Source organism: Mustela nivalis (assembly GCF_964662115.1).
Source record: "Mustela nivalis genome assembly, chromosome: 13".
Lineage (NCBI taxonomy): Eukaryota > Metazoa > Chordata > Mammalia > Carnivora > Mustelidae > Mustela > Mustela nivalis.
Genome location: NC_139032.1, coordinates 17,882,009 through 17,906,162, shown reverse-complemented (window position 1 = coordinate 17,906,162; position 24,154 = coordinate 17,882,009). Strand labels below are relative to the sequence as shown.

The 24,154-nt window shown below is 41.0% G+C and overlaps 1 protein-coding gene across 1 annotated transcript in view; it reads left to right on the top strand.

The window, feature by feature from the left end:
- Nucleotides 1–24,154, top strand: part of LOC309845946 (guanine nucleotide-binding protein subunit alpha-14) — a 191,368-nt gene that overhangs the window by 81,754 nt on the left and 85,460 nt on the right. The gene's annotated exons all lie outside the window — the stretch shown is intronic.

Here is a 24,154-nt window from a genome sequence, read left to right as displayed (position 1 = left end):
TCTGGAGACTGGGAAGTGCAATATCTTTCTTTTAAGATTTAAAAAAAAAATTATTTGTTTATTTGAGAGCACAAGAGTGAGAGGGCACAAGCCGTGGTGGGGAGGGAGCAGCGGAGGGAGAGGGACAAGGACTCTGGGATCATGACCTGAGCTAAAGGCAGACACTTAACCGACTGAGCCACCCCGGCACCCCTGGGAGGACAATATCTAGTGCTAGCAGGTTCTGTGTCTCGCGGAAGCCCACTTGATAGTTCATAGACAGCTGTCTTTTTGCTGTGTCCTCACATAGCAGAAGGGGAAATAGATCTTCCTGCAATCTCTTTTACAAGGGTACTAATCCCATTCATGATCTAAGCATTTCCCAAAGGACCCATCTCCTAATACCATCATCCTGGGGATTAGGTTTCAACTTAGGCATTTTCGGGGAGACGCGAACATTCAGTCTATAGCATTTTTATATACAGATAAACATGTAGACACACATATAGACACATACCTGTATGCATATATGGGTGAGCCAAGGGTCTTTTTTATAACTGTATCTTTTATTTTATTATTATTTTTTAAAGGTTTTATTTATTTATTTGACAGACAGAGATCACAAGCAGGCAGAGAGGCAGGCAGAGAGAGAGGGGAGGAAGCAGAGAGCCCGATGCGGGACTCGATCCCAGGACCCTGGGATCATGACCTGAGCCAAAGGCAGAGGCTTTAACCCACTGAGCCACCCAGGCGCCCCTAACTGTATCTTTTAAAGTTTGGATTACATGTTCCTAAATATTCCCTCATTGATCTTCCAATAACGAGGTCATTCTCTCTTTCTCTTTTTTTTTTTTTTAAAGATTTTATTTATTTATTTGAGAGAGAGAGGTCACAAGTAGGCAGAGAGAGAAAAGGAAGCAGGCTCCCCGCTGAGCAGAGAGCCCGATGGGGGGGTTCAATCCCAGGACCCTGAGATCATGACCCGAGCCGAAGGTAGAGGCTTTAACCCACTGAGCCACCCCGGCGCAGCACGAGGTTATTCTCTTATGTAACCACAATAAAATGATCACATCTAAGAAAATGAAATAATTTCATAGTATGCAAAGAGCAGTCTAGGGGTGCCTGAGTGGCTCAGTCAGTTAAGCATCTGCCTTCAACTCAGGTCATGGTCCCGGAGTCCTGGGATTGAACCCTGCTTGGCAGGACATCTCCTTCTCTCTCTGCCCCTCCCCCTGCTCATGCTCTCTCTCTTGCTCACTCACTCACTCTCTCAAATAAAATAAAAATTTTTAAAAACAATCTAGATTAGGGAAGAGTTTTATTTTTGATAATTATTTCCAGAGTCTCTCGAAAGCATCTGTACTAATTTACTGTTCCCAACAGCAATGCATGCAAATTTCAACTCCCCTGTACATTCACCAACATTTCGTTATGATCTGGCTTTAATTTTTGCTAGTCAGATGGATAAAAAACATCACTTCTGCATTTGCATTTTAAAAAAGAAAAATCACCCACAAAAACATGTAATTCAAGTACAAGATTTTATCTTTAATTGTCAAAGTAGAAATGAGATCCCAATTTGGCTTCCAGCATAGGGTAATAAGCTCCACGTCTGTGAACAATTTAGAGTGGGATGCTCACATTTTCCTGCAGGTTTAGGAAGAAATATAATGCAGCTCGCATCTTCATTTTAAAAATGTAAGCCTTGCAGCTCAAAGTCTTATCAGAGAATGTTTTGACACAATTATCTTGGGGATCTGAAATTTTTATTAATAGTTAATATCATTTTAAAATTCATATAAAACGGATAACTTCAGTATTAGAATAGCCTACAGGATATGAAGCCCTCACACTGAGAATAGGGAGGGAAAAAGAACTCTATCTCTGCTCTTCATTTTTTTTTTTTTAAAGATTTTATTTATTTATTTGACCGACAGATCACAAGTAGGCAGAGAGACAGGCAGAGGGAGAGGAGGATGCAGGCTCCCGCTGAGCAGAGAGCCCAACGCGGGGCTCCTTCCCAGGCCCCTGAGATCATGACCTTAACCCACTAAGCCACCCAGGTCCTGTATCCCTGCCCTTCAGGACAGTAAACTGCTACACTTAAAAAAAAATAATTTAGCAAAAACTCTTAGGGTTTACACTTGGACAACTAATATAGGCAATACTCTCATAACCAAACGGGAATGGAATTTTGTTTTTTTATGCATGAGCGATAAAAAACACTGTATTCCTACTACGCAGTGATGGCCCCCATGGCTATTGGGGACTATAATTCCACTTGAAAAGTGTGTGTATGTGTGCATGCGTGTAAGCATAAAAATAATCCAGATTGGTTTTGCCTGAAGATAACACACGTGGTGGTGTTAATTATGGAATAAACACTGCTCTCTGTGCATGTATTATTATCAGTCCCATTTTCCTGAGGCGATGAGGTTCAAGGGTAGGCACCAAGTGAGTGGCAGACCTAGAATTTGAGCCCAGGGAGCTCTCCTAACCTTTACTATACTCCCTTCTGGCAAGGTAGGTTTTATGTGTTACTTTCTCACTTACCATGCTAGGAACGTCATTCCAGTGTCAGTAAGTATGCATCTGCATTGATTTTTTTTTTTTTTTTTGGCTGTGTGACAGTTGCATTGGGTAACATCACTGTGACTGATTGATTTCATCTCCTACCACTGTGTACTTTTTTTAAATTAATTTTTGGATATTATGTACAACATTGTAATCACTGTCCTATTACCTTTATCTTTGTTACCTGTCCTACAGTTTCTTTAGGTTGCATATTTATAATTTGAATCTCTGGATGACATAATAACACATTTTGAATGATGATGCAAGCTGTCCTGTCCATCACATGGCTGCACACAGGTGGTGCAGAAATGAATTGAAATTGTGTGCTTTCTGACATTCCCGCTAATAGACGAATAGCCCTTGTAATAGACAAAATACAGGATGTCATGGTTTTAATTTGTACTCTTTTATTATAGTGAAGAAATATTTTTTCATATGCCTACTTGCATTTTCTTTTTGCAAATTGCCTTTTTGTACTTTCCCTGTTGATATGATCTCTTAAACATTGATTTGAAATAGCTCTGTACATGACAAATGCGAATTCTGTTATGTTGGAGCAGATTTTCCTAGCTAGACCTTTGTTTTTTTCAACTTCTTTTTAATGGTGTGTTTTACATGTTGCTGAAATATTCTGAATTTCCCCATTCACCTTTACTTTCTTGAAGTATGTTGTTCATTGAGATTGTTTTGCACATACATCTTGAATTCATCTGGGATTTTTTTTTTAAGATTTTATTTATTTATTTGTGAGAGAGACCATGAGAGAAAGCATGAGCGAGGAGAAGCAGACTCCCCATGGAGCTGGGAGCCCAATGCGGGACTCGATCCTGGGACTCCGGGATCATGACCTGAGCCGAAGGCAGTCGTTCAACCAACTGAGCCACCTGGGCATCCCTGGGATTTATTTTGATGTGCCATACAGATGTGACTTTTTTTTTCCCATATGGTTAAGATCTGGTCACAACACTATTTATTGATATGCCATTTATAAGAATGGTGCGTGTGATGGCTGGCACAAAGTTTGTAGGTAAACCATCCTTTCCTCACTTTCTTCCTGTCTCATGCATAGTCTCAGGCAGAGGTACAGTGCAAGGAGCCTTGCCCTTTCCAAGCAAGAGTTGGGTTGGAGGAGAAGAGACAAAGAATAAGACTAATAAATTGAGGTTTCGCCCTTTCGTTAATAATAAACAGTTATGAATTTCCTCTGAATGATGTATGAGGATTGTTGGTGTCCATAAAGCTAGTTGGGGATTTTGATAAGTCTTTTGGGACATACTTTTCCAGCAGGTCATATCACCACTAGGTAAATGGCAGTGGTCCTTTCTGGATTCTCATAGTGACACAGTAGGTGGCAACCTTTAGAAAACCCTGGCTTGAGCTACCCTTTGTTTTACCCATCCCTTGATACTACAGCATTCTCTTGTCGGGCAAGTTTTTCGTTGCTTGATGCTAGATAGAAAGTAGGTGAGAATCAGATTGTTTTAGGCACTTTAATTCTGGTGCTTAACAGGACTAATTAAATTTGGTTATAATAACACAAAATGTCTGAGGCATATTAAAATGCAAACCTTAGTTTAAAATTAGCTCCTGTTTCTCTGAGTTACCAAAGCTAACCAGGGATACCCTGGTAGAGGATTCTTGAAGAGATTACCTCTGCTTGCTGAAGGAACTGGATCTTTTGTAGCACTTGATCTCTTTATTATATCAGAACGTATGCTTGGTGAGGTGATGTTGGAATTCATAAAGGGACAGAAAATAATTATTGTAAATAGTATACCATAAGGAAAAAGATCATTGTATTTATCAGCTGGTATAACATGTAACAACCCTAAGAGTATGGGACCAAGAAGACCTTGTCAGTTTCCAGCTCTACATAGTGAAGTTCATCAACAAATTCTTTGTTTGTGCCCCAGACCAAGACTTTAAAATCCTCAAACTTCTCAGAGCATCTTTCCTGCCTTTATTTTCATGTCTAAAACTTTTTCTTAGATTTGCTCATCTCTCAGTTTCCCAAGGCCTCTACCTTTTCCTCACTGTTCACCTTAATTCCCCACCAAAACAAACCAAGCCCCCCAAAACAATAACAACAACAATAAATAATAATCTCCCAGAATCTGAATATTATAGATTCTATTTTGTCTTAAAAACTCTTGGAAATAATTGGCTGCCCATGTAGACATTTTTTATATTATTATTTTTATTATTTTTATATTATTATATAAAATAATATTTTATATTATTATTATAATATTATTAATATTATTAATATTAACCCCCCTTTTAAAAGATCGGTTCCCAAAGATCTAGTAGGAAAACAGTCCTTTTCATGTATTTTTCTCTCTATATTTTCTCCTGTGGGCTGAAACTGACCAGACTTCAGGAGCAGGGCAGGTTGCCATGTACAGCAGGCTCAGCTTCAGTCCTTAGGCAGCTTCAGCATCTGATGGCCCGGTGACTTGAAGTCCTGTGAAAGGATGGGTGGATGAGTGTGTGTGTGTATGCCTAGACTCTTAGTGTTGTATCTGTTAGAGATGGACTTCATAGGGGAAAGGGGCAGGATAAGGTAGACAGAGGATGGGTTTGTCATCTGGTGGTCGACCACATGTCACAATCACAATAAAGAATGTTAAAAACCCTGCTTATCTGCAGGACAATGTTTTTATGGTAAAAAAAAAATTAGTGGATAAATGAAAGATGGTATCCTCTGAGAACCCAAGAAGATCCAGAATCTGAGAAAGGAGAAGGGAGCAGAAGGAAAAAAACAGCTGGAGAATGTGCATGAAATTGTGTGAGAGAGCATTAGCCAACCATTCTTGGTTTGGGTTGTTGTTGGTTTGTGGGCACGTCAGTTCTGCACAGAGTTGAATGAAAGTACTTAGCTAATCTGCCAAAGAGGTTGACATTTTTTCCTGTAAGTCTATAATGGAGAAACAGGCATTCATATATGTTGGAATGGAGTCAGGGACAGCCAAAGACTGACCAGGTGGCTTCCAAATACTGTTTTCATCAGGAAAATCAGAGCTGAGTTTTCTTTATATATATATATGTATATATTTTTTAAATTTCTTTTCAGTGTAACAGTATTCATTGTTTTTGCATCACACCCAGTGCTCCATGTAATCCGTGCCCTCTATAATACCAACCACCTGGTATCCCAACCTTCCACCCCCCCCGCCATTTCAAACACCTCAGATTGTTTATCAGAGTCCATGGTCTCTCATGATTCACCTCCCCTTCCAATTTCCCCCAACTCCCTTCTCCTCTCTAACTCCCCATGTCCTCCATGCTATTTGTTATGCTCCACAAATAAGTGAAACCATATGATAATTGACTCTCTCTGCTTGACTTATTTCACTCAGCATAATCTCTTCCAGTCCTATCCATGTTGCTACAAAAGTTGGGTATTCATCCTTTCTGATGGAGGCATAATACTCCATAGTGTATATGGGCCACATCTTCCTTATCCATTCATCCATTGAAGGGCATCTTGGTTCTTTCCACAGTTTGGCGACCGTGGCCATTGCTGCTATGAACATTGGGGTACAGATGGCCCTTCTTTTCACTACATCTGTATCTTTGGGGTAAATATCCAGTAGTGCGATTGCAGGGTCATAGGGAAGTTCTATTTTTAATTTCTTGAGGAATCTCCACACTGTTTTCCAAAGTGGCTGCACCAACTTGCATTCCCACCAACAGTGTAAAAGAGCTGAGTTTTCATTCCCATAGAGGATTTAAATTAAAATTCCCATAGAGGAATTAGCTCACAATGTCATAACCAGTAAGGGAAAATCTCAAGTCTGAGCTTGAGGCTTGCTGTAACTAATTTTCCAGTGTATGAGAGAAAATGTGGAAATGACTGTTCTAATATGCACACTGTAGCCTATAACTAATCTCGTTTCTCCTGTGGACAACTTGACTTCGGTGAAATTCTGCAAACGCCATCTCATTTCCATCTCCCATTAGATTCTCTTTAGATTTCAAAGTATAGATAATGGTTGGATCATAGGGGAATATATAAAGTGTGATTTAATGGCTACTTCAAAGATATTTTAGATGCATTTTTCATTAGTACTGTCAAATTGATTTCACACTGCAGTGCCTAACTGGAATGTATTTTATAATCATGTGTTTGGAACCTAGATATGCTCTGCGGTTATGGTTATTTCAGGATGGATATTGATTTGAATGTGACCATGTGACATCATTCCCAATTTTCTTGTGTAATGGGGCTGGTCCAGAAATACTGGCTAACTCAGAAGAATCTTATGTAGCCAATAGTATCGACCATCCTTACATGCTTTTGAATTTTCTTCAGTTCATAGAAGCTCTGGTTGAAAACAGGTATTCTTTTAAATCAATCATTCTTCCAGCAAATAATTAAAAGTCTGTTATTTCTCTAGTGGGTAGATCTATATCAAAATAATAATGAGGCTGGAGAGTACATCCTGTGTGAAAGTGAGAGATAAGAGAGTTTTGCCATTAATATTTACCTCTTTAACCCTGAGTGCCCATTGGACCACTTAACACTTGCTGGACCCAGGCAAGGGTACATATGGAAGTTGGATGTCAAGCTGGCATCCCCTCACCACATACCACCCATCCCCACAGTGCAGAAGGTTTGCATTGCTCTCTTGCCAGCACATCCAACCTTTGTCCACACCCCCTCAAAACATCTGTCCCTTGGCTACCCTTCAAGACTAGGAATGGACATTCTAGGGGCATGCTCATGGACAAGAGGCTGTATTGAGGAAGGGCCCACATAGGCCATGGAAGTGGGCCCAAGGCCAGTGGAATTCCAGGGTCTTAAGTGCCTGGAGAATGGCTGTGAAGCTGGGGAGAGAACATGGACTATAAGTGGGCATGACCCCTTGGTCCTACGGCCTCAGTGTTCCATTGGGCAGCGAGGGATGGATGAGGTTCAGGACCAGGCCTTCTACATTTGGAAGCTTCTCTGTCTAGCTCTAAGGGTGGCACTCTGTCGAGCCTTGGAAGACGAGGATAATGGCAGGATGTTGTCTTGCTGGCCCTTTGGTTTTTAGCCAGCATGCATTTGAATGTCTGTTCTGTGCAGATTGTTAGGCTAGGTGCTGTGGGAGGATACAAAATACAAGGCTATTTTTAATCTAGTTGTGGGGGAGAAAAAGCTGGACTGAGAATAATTACAAAACAACTGAATAACAAGAAAAAATGGTTAGCCCCATAATTGCCAAGTGAGGGGATTTGGGGTGAAATGGAGTAGAGTGAAGGGTGTAGCTGGGGTGGGGAGGGCCAGTTTCAGGACCATGGGTTATAAGAGATAATGGAGTTCAGGGCTGGCAAACTCTGGCTTCCAGGGCTCCAGCAGGTACAATAAATGTGTGATGGGACCTGGTATAAGACAGTAGGGACTAGGGATAGAATGTGGGAGAATTTGTGTTGAGCTAGTGAGTGCATGCCTTATCAAAAGACTTTGAAATAGAAAGTTTAAAAGTTGAATAATGGTTTGGCCAGATAAGGGGATTGGACCACTGAATCTAACTTCTGGGGTTGTTGCTGATGAAATTGAAGTGATGTTGCCACATTGATGCTGAATCCTAATTGCTCACCTGCATTTACTCCTAATAAAGTAAATTTAGTGAATAAGGTTATTTCACATAAAATACAAGTGTCAGCGCAAAACTATGAGGAGAAAATTATTGAGTATCCCAGCAACAGTCCAAATGGTAATTAAGACAAGTGGAAACAATGAAAAGCCCTTTTCGCTTTCATCTTGGAAATATAAAAGGTTGGCTATGTTTAGAAAATGTGGAGGGATCCCCTAATATCCTTTAAATTTCAGTAAAACTCCACCCATAAGGATTATATCAAGTTTCTTGGGTATTGAGTCTGTGCTGACCTTTTTCAGCCAGGTAGCTGAGTTGACCCTGAGTGCCCCCAATTCATGATGATCTGGAATCTGTGAATGTGAGTTTATTTGGAAATACTGTCGTGGCAGATGCAATCAAGTCAAGATGTAGTCATACCAGAATAGGGTGGTCCCTGAATCCATTATGACTGGTGTCCTTATAAGATGAGTGAAATCTGGACACAGACACCCGGAGGACTGATGGCCAAGTGAAGATAATGGCGTAGATTAGAGTTAAGCTGCCACAGACCAGGAAGCATCAAGGGTTGTCAACAACCACCAGAAGCCAGGAGAGAAGCAAGGCGGAGATTTTCCCTCTGAAGGCTTTGTGAGAGAATAAATCTGTATAGTTCTAAGTCACCCAGTCTGTGGTACTTGGTTATAGCAACCTAGGAAATGAATACAGGCACTACTTCCCTAACGTCTCCATTATTAGAAATACCACCAACATCCTGGTCTGAAAGGGTATGACTTTTGTTTCTAAAGTTGTCCTGCAGATGCATTCAGTCTTCTAAACTGTCTATATTCTCTTTCTCCTTCCAGGGTTAGCACCACATATCATAATAATTGATATTTGAATGTTGTTTTCTAGAATTAAAGTGACTTTAATTCTTACAACCAATGATGACAGAAATGGTATTATTCTCCCTCATTAACTGATGAACAAAACAAGGTTCAGACAGTTTAAGTAATTGGTTTAAAGTCACACAGTTGACTAGTACATTAAAAATCTAGAATTCCCAGGATATGTGGGTGGCTCATTTGGTTGAGCATCCAACCCTTGATCTTGGCTTAGGTCCTGATCTCAGGGTTATGAGTTGAAGCCTTGCATTGGAGCCCAGCATGGAGCCTTCTTAAAAATAAATACATAATTAAAAATCTAGGATTTCAGGAAGATAGGCCCTTTATTTCCGGGGGGGGGGGGGGGGGAACAACCCCAAGTGAGCACCTGGTTATAGTTATTTTGCCATAGTGCCTCCTTCATCATTCTAAAATCAAGACCTCAAGAGCTTGTCTGTATCCTTGGGGTAAAATGAAAGTAATCCTCAAATGATTCTCTATTGCTTCCCCTCACCTTAGAGCACTAAGCCTTGTTATTATCACAGCAAAGGCAACTTAGTGTTGATAGAACAGGAAAAGAGAGTAACAATTTCTTTCATATGTTTAAGTACAGCCTTGGAAGAGACATCAAATTGGCTTTTGGTAGAAAGCTTTTTTTTCCCTTTTCCTCTATAAGTAAGTTGCTGGAAATAGATATAACTAATAGAAAAAATGTATGTAATTCATAGAGATAATCACTATCTCACATATGGATTTTGTTTAGTGGAAATGACTTATTTTGCATCCATTTTCCCACTGTGTAACAAGACATCTAGTTGGTTAACATTGTTGACCTGATTTTGTAGCAAAGGCCAAAAGTATATCCTTCCAATTTGAGAAACAAGTTTGTTTTACTGGAAAGCTAGGTTTTGTGGTTGTGCTGTTAGAGTGGAGGTTTATGAAAAGGAAAAGCTGGTTGGTGACGGATTTTCTTACCTTGGGCCAAGTAGTGAAATAGAGTTGTGACGTCAGAGGGTGCTGTCAAGTGTCTCAGTATGACAGTTAGGCTAAGGATGATCGTATACTTCATTGTCCGAGCCAGGACACATTTGAGAATGAAAAAGGATGCTGTTAATAATTACCTCAGGATGACAAGTATGAACTAGGGATGGGTCCTAGGTAACTAGAAGATACTGTCATTCTGGTCATTTTAATTCATCCTGGAAAGAGAAATCTAGATAGTTTTAAAAACCTATTTCCTGGGGCGCCTGGGTGGCTCAGTGGTTTAAGCCGCTGCCTTCGACTCAGGTCATGATCTCAGGGTCCTGGGATTGGGTCCCGCATCGGGCTCTCTGCTCAGCAGGGAGCCTGCTTCCCTCTCTCTCTCTCTGCCTCCCTCTCCATCTACTTGTGATTTCTCTCTGTCAAATAAATAAATAAAATCTTAAAAAAAAAATAAAAACCTATTTCCTGATGCAGAGCTTGATGAGTGGGGCTGGGGATTGTTATTAGTTATGAATCATTATATTGTCCCTTGGAAATTAAATATATACATATTTAAGTAACTTTTTTGGGTATTAGTAAGACACACATTGAAAAATTATTACCTTCATGTTTGCTCTTAACCATTCAGGAGCTAATAGTTTTGGGGAAACTCAGGCTCGGAGGAATCTTGGCCTAAAAGAAAGGAAACCAAGGAGTTGGTTTTCCCAGCTTGCGTGGAGAATAGCCCTAGAACTAGTGCTTAGCCTACGTACTGACAACATGCTCAAAAATAATGATCAAAATGACTCTAAGCACATCCTGAATTGGACTGGGATCTTCCTTGGGTCACAGTTGTGCAGCAGAGAGGAAAAAAAATTTTTTTTTCAGAGAATGAAGCAATAATAAAGATCATTGGATGAGAACTTGGGAGTTGAGTGGGCACAAACTTGTTTGTTGACTTGGGGGTGGAGAGGAGAATTACAGCAGGATGGGGTGTTTCATGTATGTTGGGAAACGTCCTTCTGAATTGAATGGTAGGAAAGATTCCAAGACTGTGCGGTGATCTGACAAGGAACGTTAAGGAACAGGATACTAGAAAACTCTTCAAATATTCAGACCATTATTGAGTATCTACTCTATGGCAGATGTTGTCTGAGGTCCTGGGATCCAAAAGTAGGAGAGTTTCTGATCTACGGGAAATTACAGACTACTGAATACATGTAAACATACACATATTGTGATATTGTGATAAATGCAGCAGTAGTGGAAGGTAAACAGATAGTTATAACAGGAAGAAGAGAATGAGCATTTCTACCTGGGAATTCTGAGGATTCATGGAAAAAGTGATGCTGGCGGAGGAGTTCGACATGGGAGCAGACCACTGCGGGAGAGAGGAAGGAAGGCAAAAATGATGTGGCCTGAGTTGTAAGTGGCTGATGACCTTGCCAATATACTGCTGTCACTTAACCCTTTTGTTCTTAGACCTTTCATAGGTAAATTCACATATTTTGATCACCATGGTGGGCTGAACACTATTGTATATATTTTTTTTGCGTGTCTACTTAGGTGTGAGTAAAACTAATACCATATTTTACCAGAATGGTGAGAAGGACGAAAAAGAAGAAAAGAGAACAATTTTTTAACTTTTTTAACTTCTTTCATCCAGCATAGTAGTAGTGTACTGTACTTGTAAAGCCCTACAGTTTTGGAATTCTTGTGTTTTTTAATTTACTTTTTATTTACTCAAGGGTTGTTTTTTTTTTTTTTTTTTGTAATTTCAGGTAACATAGAGCATTATATTAGATTCAGGTGTACAATACAGTAATTCAACAGTTCCAAATAACAGCCTGTGCTCATCACAGCAGGTGCACTGCTGAATCCTTATCACTCATGTAACCCATCCCCCCACCCCCACCCCTCTAGTAACCATCAGTTTGTTCACTATAATTTCGAGTCTGTTTCTTGCTTTGACAATTTCTCTTGCATTTTCCCCCTTTGCTTATTTGTTTTGTTTCTTAACTTCCACACGAGTGAGATCATAGGATGTTTGTCTTTCTCTGACTTATTTCACTTAGCATTATACTCTCTAGCTCCATCCATGTTGTTGCAAATGGCAGGATTTTATTCATTTTTATAGCTAAGTAATATTCCATTATGTGTATATGTATATATACAAAATGTATACATATACACATCTTTATCCATTCACCAATCAATGGACAGTGCGCTGCTTCTGTATCTTGGCTTTTGCAAATAATGCTGCTATAGTTTTCATTCTTAACGTGATCCTACATGTAACTGCACTTTCATTTAAATAACAATTAATTTTCATTTAAATATGTCTTTGGCCTGGGAGGGGATGGAAAGAAGAGGGAATCAGAGAGTTGCTGGTGTTTCAGCAAAATGCTTTAGTGTTTCAAAATGGTTACCTTGGCTCCTTGCCCACTCTTAGTAGGGCTCGATGGATTTTAAATCCATTCTCTCTTTTTTTTTTTTAAGATTTTTTTTTAATTTGTTTGACAGATAGAGATCACAGGTAGGCAGAGAGAGAGAGAGAGAGAGAGAAGAGAGAGAAGGAAGCAGGTTCCCTGCCGAGCAGAGAGCCTGATGTGGGGCTTGATCCCAGGACCCTGGAACCATGACCTGAGCCGAAGGCAGAGGCCTTAACCCACTGAGCCACCCAGGTGCCCCTAAATCCATTCTCTTTTAAATCCATTCTCTTGGGGCGCCTGGGTGGCTCAGTGGGTTAAACCGCTGCCTTCGGCTCAGGTCATGATCTCAGCGTCCTGGGATCGAGTCCCGCATCGGACTCTCTGCTCGGCAGGGAGCCTGCTTCCCTCTCTCTCTCTCTCTCTCTGCCTGCCTCTCCATCTACTTGTGATTTCTCTCTGTCAAATAAATAAATAAAATCTTAAAAAAATAAATAAATAAATCCATTCTCTTTTCGTTCTTCTAAGTAATTTTTGTCTTTGCTGTGCTTCCCCTCTTTCTCAGTGTGTGCAAAAGTTTGATTTTAGATGATGGTGATTTGAACAAGAACAAGTTTTCACTGGAGTCTCAAAGTAGTGTTAGCTGTTTGAGTGTTCAGTCATTCCTCATAGACAAATATTATATGATTTCACTCACAAGTGGAATTTAAGAAACCAAACATGAACGTGGCGTAGGGGAAGAAAGGCAAACCAGAAAACAGATTGTTAATCATGGAGAACAGATTGATACTTCCTAGTGGGAGGGTGGGTTCACTGGGTCGTGGGGATTCGGGAGTGCACTTGTGATGGGCACTGGGTATTGTTATTTTTTTTTTTAAGATTTTATTTATTTATTTAACAGAGAGAGACACGGTGAGAAAGGGAACACAAGCAGGAGGAGTGGGAGAGAGAGAAGCAGGCTTCCCGCCCAGCAGGGAGCTTGATGCGAGGCTCAATCCCAGGACTCTGGGATCATGAGCACTGGGTATTGTATAGAAGTGTTGAATCAGGGGCACATGGATGGCTCAGTCAATTACACCTCTGGCTCTTGATCTCAGCTCAAGTCTTGATCTCAGTGTGTTGAGTCCAAACCCTGTATTGGGTTATACCCTGGGCATGGAGCCTACTTAAAAAAAAAAGTGTCTAATCACTAAATTCTACACATGAAAATAGCACTACACCGTATGTTAATTAATTGGAATTGAAATAAAAACTTGAAAAAGGAAAAAAAAATTACTCCTCTCGTTCTTTCAAAAGTTGAGAGGCCAAAGTCTTATCTGTGCCCTGATGTTATGACTTCTTGGTGAATGTTTCTGTAAGAATAGGGGGAAAATGTTACTTTTCAAGAGGAGTGGTGAACAGTAGAAGACTCTCAAACTATTTAAGAAGTTGCTTATAGTTTATCTTTTTGGAAAGGAAACCGATGATGAGTCAGAATCATAGAGCAGAAAGCAATCTCGTGACCCTCCTTTCCAAGTGAGATGAGTTGTACTTCTAATTAAATTTCTAATATTTCACCTGTCAGCCATAGAGTTTATTTGAATAGCTTTCCATTTTTAGAGAAAAAAAAATTGGTGTTTAGGGCCTTTGCCAAAAGAGAATTTTGTCACTAACAAGCATTTGATTCTTAAGCTTCTGTATATACTGTTACTTCTGTAAACTGTTACTTTTCTGGATTCTGTGTAATGTGTTACAGATGACCTGTTACCACAGAATGAATGAAATTGTGGAAGTCTTTATGGAAGGGTCAGTAATAATGTTTGTAAGTAATGAAGACCTCTGAATCATGGGACTACCTATAAGAGATCAATGACGTAATCAGTGACACCTGTTTCCTGACATAAAGCAGTTAATACCAAGGCAAACAAATTTTATCGCATTTTTTAAGAATACCATTTTTTAAAAAAGATTTTATTTATTTATTTGACAGACAGCAAGAGGGTATTCAGGCTGGGGAAGTGGGAGAGGGAGAAGCAGGCTTCCCGATGAGCAGGGAGCCCAATGCGGGGCTCGATCCCAGGACTCTGGGATCATGACCTGAACCGAAGGCAGATGCTTTTTCTTTTTTCCAGTGTTCCAAAATTCATTGTTTGTGCACCACACCGAGTGCTCCATGCAATATGTGCTCTCCTTAATACCCACCACCAGGCTCACCCAACTCACCACCCCTTCCCCTCCAAAATCCTGTTTGTTTCTTAGAGTCCACAGTCTCTCATGGTTCGCCTCCCCCTCCGGTTTCCCCCAACTCACTTCTCCCCTCCATCTCCTCATGTCCTCCATTTTATTCCTTATGCTTCACAAGGAAGTGAAACCTTATGATAATTGACTCTCTCTGCTTGACTTACCTCACTCAGCATAATCTCTTCCAGGCCCGTCCATGTTGATACAAAAGTTGGGTATTCATCCTTTCTGATGGAGACATGATATTCCACTGTATATATGGGCCATATCTTCTTTATCCTTTCATCTGTTGAAGGACATCTTGGCTCTTTCCACAGTTTGGCGACTGTGGCCATTGCTGCTATGAACATTGGGGTACAGATGGCCCTTCTTTTCACTACATCTGTATCTTCGGAGTAAATACTCAATAGTTCAATTGCAGGGTCATAGGGAAGCTCTATTTTTAATTTCTTGAGGAATCTCCACACTGTTTTCCAAAGTGGCTGCACCAACTGGCATTCCCACCAGCAGTGTAAGAGGGTTCCCCTTTCTCCACATCCTCTCCAGTGCACGTTGTTTACTGTCTTGTTGATTTTGGCCGTTCTAACTGGTGTAAGGTGGTATCTCAATGTGGTTTTGATTTGAACTTCCCTGATGGCTAATGATGATGAACATTTTTTCATGTGTCTGTTAGCCATTTGTATGTCAAAGGCAGAGCATAATGACTAAGCTACCCAGGTGCCCAGAATACCACATTTAGAACAAATTAGAGAAATTTGGTCGTGTAGGTAAATAACTCAATTTAGTGTAAAAATTAGCCTTGTCCCATTTTCTTGAACTTTGAAATACACTTACGACAACTGTGAGAAGTACATGGTTTTTTGAAAATCAGAAAAACAATTACTCAGAAATTCTTTGTGTTTAACATTGTTAGCATGACTTTTGGCTTTGCCTTGCTATAAGAACTCCGAAGTCAAGTTTGAACTTAAATACCTTCTTCAACCAAATGAGGATCAAAGATGATGGAAAATGGCAGGCATTGCCATTGGAATTGTTAGGAATCCTGCTCTTCTTGGTGAGTCAATAAAGATGATTTTGCAGGTTAATATGAAACAGAAAGACTATAAAATACAAGGCATCTTTGAATTCCCCCATTATTTCATTGTCACCTTCTTAAATCTCAAATTATTTACTGAACCTCCTCACTTAATTTCTTGCAGCTTCCTCTTTTTGTTTCAAAAGCCCTGTATTCCCCTCTTCTGTCAAGAGAGTGGCCATGAACCCTGTCTTTAGTTGTTTCCAACTAAAAGGAAACATTCGTGGAACATTGCTGCTTCTCCTTTTATGGTGAAAACTAGCACCTCCTCTGTTTGCAAGCACAGAAGCTGAAGAAGGTGACATGGTTGTGATGGTGACATGGGGGCTGGGCAGAAGGAGACAGGATTGACTTGAATAAGTGCATCTTTATGGCATGCTAAAAGTGTTTTCCCTCTAGAAATTGAAAAACAGAGCTCCCATGGGGGATATTTTATTTATGCAGAAATTAAATTGCAGTTTGGTGTAAAAACCCACCAAGTAAATAAAATAGGATATAAAATCTTGAGCATTCCTGTCCCAGGTAGATTGTGTTAGTGGATGGTGCCTTTGCAAAGGTCCTGGAAAAGTGCTTTCCGAAGTGTTTGTGGCCTGGGTGTGTTAAAATCCCTGGAGTTGTGGTTAAAATGGATATTCCTAGGTTCCTGCAAGAAGTCAGAGATCAGGGTGTCCTCATGGTCTGATTCTGGTGAGCACTCAGTTCAAGGTTCCAGACTTCTTATGTCCTCACGTGGTGGAAGGGGTGAGGGAGCTCTCTGGGGTCTCTCTGATTAAGGCATGAATCCCATTCATGAGCGCTCTATCCTCATGACCTACTCACCTCCCAAAGGCCCCTTTAAGACCATCAACATGGGCATTAGGTTTTCAACAGATGAATTTTGGTGGAACACAAACATTCATTCCAATGTCACAGTGAGAAATCCTTTGGAATGTTCCCCAGTGTCAGCCAGATGCGGTCATCCATCGGTATCTTGAGAACAACAAGCACCAGGGCTGTAACACTCACAGGTGCAGAAACTCCTACTATGTGGGGTGGCTGCTACCCAAGGTCAGTTGTGAGTTATCGGAGCCAGAAAGCCCCAAGTTGAGACACTCCCTGGGCAGCCCTCCTTGCTGCTCCTGGCTAACAATTTTATGTAAAGAATTTTTTAACTCCTCTATTCCACTACCAGAAAACCATGCTACAGAACCTAAGCCTCCCTGCCTGGCTGGCCCCGGGTCCCTGGTATCCTCACCAAGAAGGGCAAGCTGCAGGGCATCTGCTCCTTTTGGTGGTGGTGGTGGGGGGGGCTTTGTCTACTCAACAGACCCATCCAGGTCCTGAACCTTCTCTTAGCCAGACAAAACTACTTCTTACTGCTTTTTGAAAATCACGATCATCCTATTTGTCTTAGTCAACAGATAACCCTTTACAAATATGGGTTCCTTGGGTTCCCACTGCGTGCTGTGTTTAAGGCTCCAGAGAAAGTAGAGAAAGAAGGGCAGTAAGGCCCTGCAGAGCCCACCTGCCCATCACCTCTGTAGGCCCACACCCTCGTCTGCCTGTAGGTCTCATACCAACCTCCAGAATTGTGTCTCCATTCAAATGTTTTGATTTCTATTTTGTTCTGTTTTTATCTTCTGTAAAGCTGAGCTAAAAAACAATGGCTTCTCACAGATGGTTTCAGAAAACATCCCAGAATATTGGAGACGGGGCTCTGCCCATCTGAGGAGGCTTTATCAGCTCCTTGCTTTGGCTCCTGGGGAGGCTGTCTTTACAAAAGATCGTAGGTGAACTCCAGAACAATTGGCTTACTGTTCAGATGTCCTTGGTCTTCACTTGCAAAGGATTTATTTTGCTTTGGCCTCTGTTCCCTCTTGGCTCCTAAAAAGCAACTTTTTTTCTCTTTTCCCCATGAGCTTTTCTGTATTTAAAATTAAGCTGAAAGTTGAGTCTCACATTGCTTACTCAAATCTCAGAGTTTAGAATTTTAGTGCTGAGGCATTTTGTTGGCCCCTTTTCAGTAACATGAGTTTTAACCCTCGGGGTATTTTTTTGGTGTGTGTGGGGGGGTTGTTTTTGTTTTTGCATTTGGATGAGGTTCATGGGTAGGATTCTAGAAGTCTCTAGAGGGAAAAGAGGGGGAGGTTCCTTTAAGAAAAAGAGCAAATTTCATATAAAGAAGATAATAGTTTGTGTGTATCATTTACCAAAATGTGATACCTGGATCACTGCTAGGCAGGGTGTTTTTAGTTGGAATATTGCTGTAGGCTTACTTTGTTATAATGCTTTTAATTATAATATAATTATAATATAGTTATAATTTAATTTTAATGGCAAATGGCACTGGCTTTTCACTTACAATATTCATGTTTACTTTCATAACAAACCTATTTGAGTAAAAATTTCTTCTAAATAATAAAAAATCATATAGGTGGTATATGAGTATGGGTAAAAAAAAAAATCACAAGATGGGTATGCAGATGATGGGCTTTGGGGAGATTGTGATGAAGTACATGCCAGCAGCAGGGGTCTTGTAGGATAGCCTGAAACCCCGCAAGGTCAAAGGTACATATTGCCTCACCCACAGAAAGCAAAATGCCTATAGGGGTAAGTTTTAACTTGAAATAGAACGTAAATTACGTGAAATAGAATGAACGCATATGGTGTGTGCCAAGCATGCTACAGTAGCAAGCTCTGTGTGTTCAGTTTAACCACTCGGAGTGGCTATTCTGGGAAAGGAAATAACTCCTATTTAAAGGGCTGGGGAAAGGCAGAGAGCCCAGGCAGAGCTTAACAGTGAGAGACTCAGGGGAGTATGTGAGCCTTACTGGAGGCGCAGTTTGAGCCAGAGAACAAAAGAGAATGGGTCCTGGAACCTCTGGGGGGATTCTGTTACTGACCACAGGGCCTTACTGAGACGTTATCCGCTGATTTCATTACAGAGGACACTTACAGTAGGATGATGGCGACCTCAAACATAATGCAAGTTTTAAAGTACTTATAACCGTGGTTGGTTGGTTTTTTTTCCCCTCTAAATATGAAAACACTGAAGTAAAAACTAAATGGGGAAAAGAGCCATTTCCTTTATTAATATTTGCAACAGAATCTAGAAATGGAATTAGTTTAGTTTTATTCCTTTACTCATCTGGTGTTTTAACAGCGTTGGGTCCAGGAGTGAGAATCCTTCCAACCTGTGGTGTCCTCCGCTCCCCCCACCTCTGCCCCTCTTCCACTCTCCCTTGTCACTTCCTGTCGGATCCCTTGGTAGCCCGATACCCCCCTCCCTGTAAAATAAAAAGCTGCACTCGGGGAGGGCTCCTGTTGTCCTCACTGTCTGCTGTAGCATGGTGGTTTTGTGGGGGAACCCCAGAGAAAGTCCTCATAAAGACACAAGAAACAAAGCTTCGGACCCAAACCACACCTTCTAAAACACGATTAAACGGGAGGTAAAAGCTGCGTCACCTAGTCCTCCGGTCACCAATAATTTTCATTCTAAAAATCATATCCTTTAGATCTTTTTCTTGAACAGAACGAACAGTTGCCCTCCGTGTATGAGTGTTGAGTTTCTGCTGAGAACAAATGAGGAAAGTCAGCTCAAATCCTTGGCTTGAGTTTCTTGCTTCCTTGGTTCTTGGTTCCTCTGGTTGGTCCCAGTCCCAGCTGTCACAGAGACCCCCCACTTCTCTCCCCTCTGTGGCCCTCATCTGCTGCTGGAAACATCTCACGTAGAGCAGAGCTCTGAAGGTTTCGAGATAAAGCCCCAAGTGTGGCAGTGTCAGTATCAGACCAAGACTGTGCTTAAAATGATAAAAGGGTAGGACTTGACCATTTATTTGGAGAAACGCTCAGGGTAAAACTAGCACATGGTGTTATCATGGGAAGGACACATACCAACACAGACCTGAATTTAGACCCAAGACCCAACACTTCCAAGCTGAGCGACCTTGGGCAAAGATTAAATAAATGACGTAATCTCTCTAATTTTCAGTTTCCCTTTTGGACAAAGAAGGTTCTAACTGGGTTGGGTTGTGGCTTACGTGAGAGGCTGTGCACCTGCCATCCTGAGACTCTGTTCTCTGGACCTCAGCCGCCAGTGGAGCCTGTCTTTCAGCCTCTCTTTTTGCCTTTAACCTGGCCTTTCTTGCTCCATGTTTGGTTTCTAATTTTCCAAATAACCACAATATAGAATTGAAGAATATTTAAAAATCCTGGTATGTATCACATAAGTTTATATCTTTTTAAAATGAACATTTAAAATCCTTTTTAACATTTTCTTTTTGAAATGTTTCCCGTCCAAAAGGAAAAATCAACGACTTTTAAAAACTGTTTCTATGTTTGAGGCTGGTGATGGGGTTGGCTTTAAGCTCTTGTAGGTGAATGTCTTTTATAACTAAAAAGGTTCTCTACCTTGGTAGAACTTTAGGCTGAGTCTTGAGTCATCTTTCTGGTCTCAGGGCCAAAATCACAGCTTGTCTCGAGATAGTTATATAATCTCTCCTTTGACGTCAGCTTCATGGTGTCTAAAAATGCAGAAGGACTAGTATTTGCTTGGGATAAGGGAGCACTGGACCATAGGTCAATGCTGCTCGCATGGAACAGAAGAATGCATGGCAGCGTTGTAGACAAAAGGAGATTGAGGGGCCCCAGGATCCTATAAGAGCGGAGATGAAATGTAATCTGGGACTTGGGACCAAGTTTAGCCAGTATACAGGCCCCATAGGTCCTCGCATTATTGCATTTGATTTGGGCAGCCAAGAGCTGTCATGACATGGTAGCTTCGGGGGCACCTGACGTCACTGCAGTCCTCTAGACAATTCATATTTTGTATTTATGTGACTGACCATGATAGAAGACCTCTAAAAGAAACTGGTTTCTCACATTTGTTCCCTTCATATCTGCATCTCGCCATCCGTTGATGGCCAGCTAACTATGTCGCAGGCGGTATTCATGGTACCCAAATGTGTGACTCTCAAGCTTTACCCTTGCTGGACTCAGCAGTGAGAGATCTGCAAACAAGAAACAATGGGATGGCACCGGGGTGTCCCATGGGCTTAGAGAGCGCTAAGGGGCCTGGCCTGACTGTTGAGGGGATGGAAGGGAAAACAGTTCCTTCAGGGGAGATGATGCTTTTGGTGAACCTGAAGGCTGAGGCATCAGCAGCTTGTCTTCTAGCCCCAAGCTCTCCATTGGCCCCAACCTCGCCTTGTTTGCTGACTCACGGCCAGTTCCCCCATCTCTGACATAGGAAGACAGCACCCCCCTTTTCTGCCTCTGGAGGTGAAGTGAGGTAGCAATGAGGCTGCTTGTGAGAACATTCACTTATCTGAAGGTTCTTCCATGAGCCTGGCAGCGTGTGTTTGCAAGATGGCGGCTCTGTTGGGGCTTGGGTTCAGTGTGTGACTGTGAACCTCACAGTTGTCTTCCTTAGACCAGTAGAGCTGAGTCGTATTGATCATGACCCTGACTTTTTTCCCTGACAAGAGTCTGTCATTAGTCTGATCGAATAAAGCCCTGTCTTTCTCTTGCGAATGGTATGGTTTTGCAGAGACCACTTAACTAATCGGAGCCCAAAGTTTCCTTTTCTTTTTCTTTGATTTTTTTCTTCCTTTCTTTTTCTCCTTTTCTCTCTCCTCTCCTTCCTTCTCTCCTCCTTCCTTCCTTCCTTCCTTCCTTTTTTAAGCTTCAGAGGTAGAATTTAGTGATTGATCAGTTGCATGTAACACCCAGTGTCATTACATCAAGTGTCCTCCTCAATGTCCATCCCCCAGTTAGCCCTTCCCCCCACCTACCTCCCTTCCAGCAGCCTTCAATTTGTTTCCTAGAGTTAGACATCTCTTATGGTTTGCTTCCCTCTCAATTTTCATCTTATTTTATTTTTTCTTCCCTTCCCCTGTGTTCATCTGTTTTGTTTCTTAAATTCCTTAAGAAACATTGATGTGGAATTTCTGAAATTCCACATAAAAGTGAAATCATATGGTATTTGTCTTTCTCTTATTTTGCTTGGCATAATACCTTCTACTTCCATCCACATCATTGCAAATGGCAAGATTTCATTCTTTTTGATGCCTGAGTAATATTCATCTGTGTGTGTGTGTGTGTGTGTGTGTGTGTGTGTATCACATCATCTTTATCCATTCATCTGTCAATGGAAATTGACCTGGTGAGCCCCAGGTTTGTTTGTTTGTTTGTTTTTATCTGTAAAACAAAGGTGACAATACAAACCTTGCAGGCTGGTTGCAAGAAGATAGGACTTCGCTTGTATAAAATAGCAGCCACACAGTGACTATCCAAATAGTTGCCAATATTGGGAAAGAGGAATGACCCAGAAAGGGTCACAGAGAATCAGGGTGAGGCTCCTGCTTGGCCACTTTTTGTGGTGGTTCCTGCTGTGGTTGAAGTCATGCCACTCACAGAGCTCAGATTGAGAGAGGATAACCGACCCTGTGGCCCATACCTGTAGTATCCAGGTAATTGAGATTGGTTATATTCTTAATTACTATTATATACTTCAAATATACTGCTATATTATTCAGGTCTTTAAGAGAAAGGAAATCTAGTCACATGCAACATCGTGAACAAACCTTGAGGACATTATGCTAAGTGAAATAAGACAGATACTGATGTGATCCTGCTTTTATGAGGTATCTAGGTATCTAGAGTAGTCACATGCATAGAGACAGAAAGTAGAATGGTGGTCCCAGGAGCTGGAGCCGGGAGTCAGGGGGAGTTGTTTAATGCATGTGCAAGAGGAAGAATTCTGGAGATTATACAATGTATAATCTCTATAATGTACTAACACTTAGGATCTGAACACTTAAAAATGATGAAGATGGTAAATCATATGTCTATTTTACCACAATTTAAAGTAATTTAAAAGCTTATTAAGCATGTGCCCATTGTCAGACATTATCCTGGCAAAGGGGAGACAGTGTGAGTAAAAACAAACATGGCCGCCCTCTCCCATTATGGAGCTCAGGGGCTGGCAGGGAAGATGCGTGTCAAATGGAGAATGATTTTAATGGGCAAGAGAGCAGCCAGAACATGTGCTACAACTGGTACCATGAGAACTTCCAGTCAGGGAACCTGACTTCATTAGGGAGGCCAGGCCAAGAGCCAAGGCAAGCGGGACAAAGGAAGACCATTCCAGGAACATGTAGAGCATGAGCCAAAGCGGTGAGAAGGGAAGATCTGCAAGAAGCCAGTGTGCCAGAAAGCAGAGGGTGGAAGGAAGCCTGTGTGAGAGGAGGCCGGTGAAGACCCAGGGGGCAGACCACACAGCTGTGGTGGCCATAGTGAGGAGGTTTGTCTTTCTTCCTGAGCAGGCTGGGAGGGTAACTGTTCAGGTTTCTGAGTGAGGTTGGGGAGATAGAAAAGCAGGTTTGTGTTTTGAAAAGGTTAATCTAAAGGAACATTTTTCTTGTAAGGAAAATTCTTATCAAACACAAACAGGTGTATCTCAACTATCCATGTGGAGAAATTGAGCAAGTCTCCTAAGTGCTTCTCAGGGCTCTGGTGATAGGTCCTATATCCTGATGTTCACAAGGCCCCTGTAAGAGTCCACACAGAGACCCACATCCTGTAAGGCCAGATGGTTACAGATTATAATCAAGCTAACGAACTGCTATCAATATGTTCTATCCTCTTACCATGATGAACATGTCTTCATAACTAAAATGTCAAAAAAGATGTGTCCAACTATGTTTTTTATGTGACTCAGGGTTAGCAAAGTATCAAAGATTATTGAACTTATCTATCATTGCACTGTCTGGGTATTCTGTTGGGTCAATGAGATATGGGTGAATAGTAAAGATTTTTTAATTAACCATTTTCTATTTAATAATTTTTTTGCTGCCCTTATAGAAAAATCAACAAGTATATTTTAATTAAGATATTTGTGTAAGTTGTGTTCTTTTTACAGAAATACTGAGACAGCTTTTTTGCAATAGCTTTGTTAAATATATTGACTATTGTACAACTCATCTATTCAAAGCTAGAATTCATCTCAAATCACTTTAGTTGTGAGATAGGTTCTCATTAATTTCAATCTGGAATTTGCCCCTGGTTGGGGCACACCAACCTGAATTGTTACAGAATCCTTAAAGCAATATGGAGATTCGAAAATGGACCCCAAATAGAATATAACTTGTGGTTGTGAGTTTGCAGGAGGAGTGAGAAAGCAAATATGGTAATGGGATCTCATACAATAAGTTATCTTTTTTTACTGAGATATAATTGACATGTAACATTATATTCACTTTAGGTACAATAAATGATCACAAAATGTTAGAAAATATTTCAGTTGCATCATATCAATCTCTTTCATTAAACTACAACTCTCATTGTCTTTTCATGCAATAGTTCGGTCTGATATTAACATGAAGTCCTGGCATCATATTTCACACGTCATATCTGGACATCCCTACAAATTTAGAGTAGTAGGAATGGTTTGATGCATAAACTGTTCCTCAAGTGCCATGTGCAGGGATT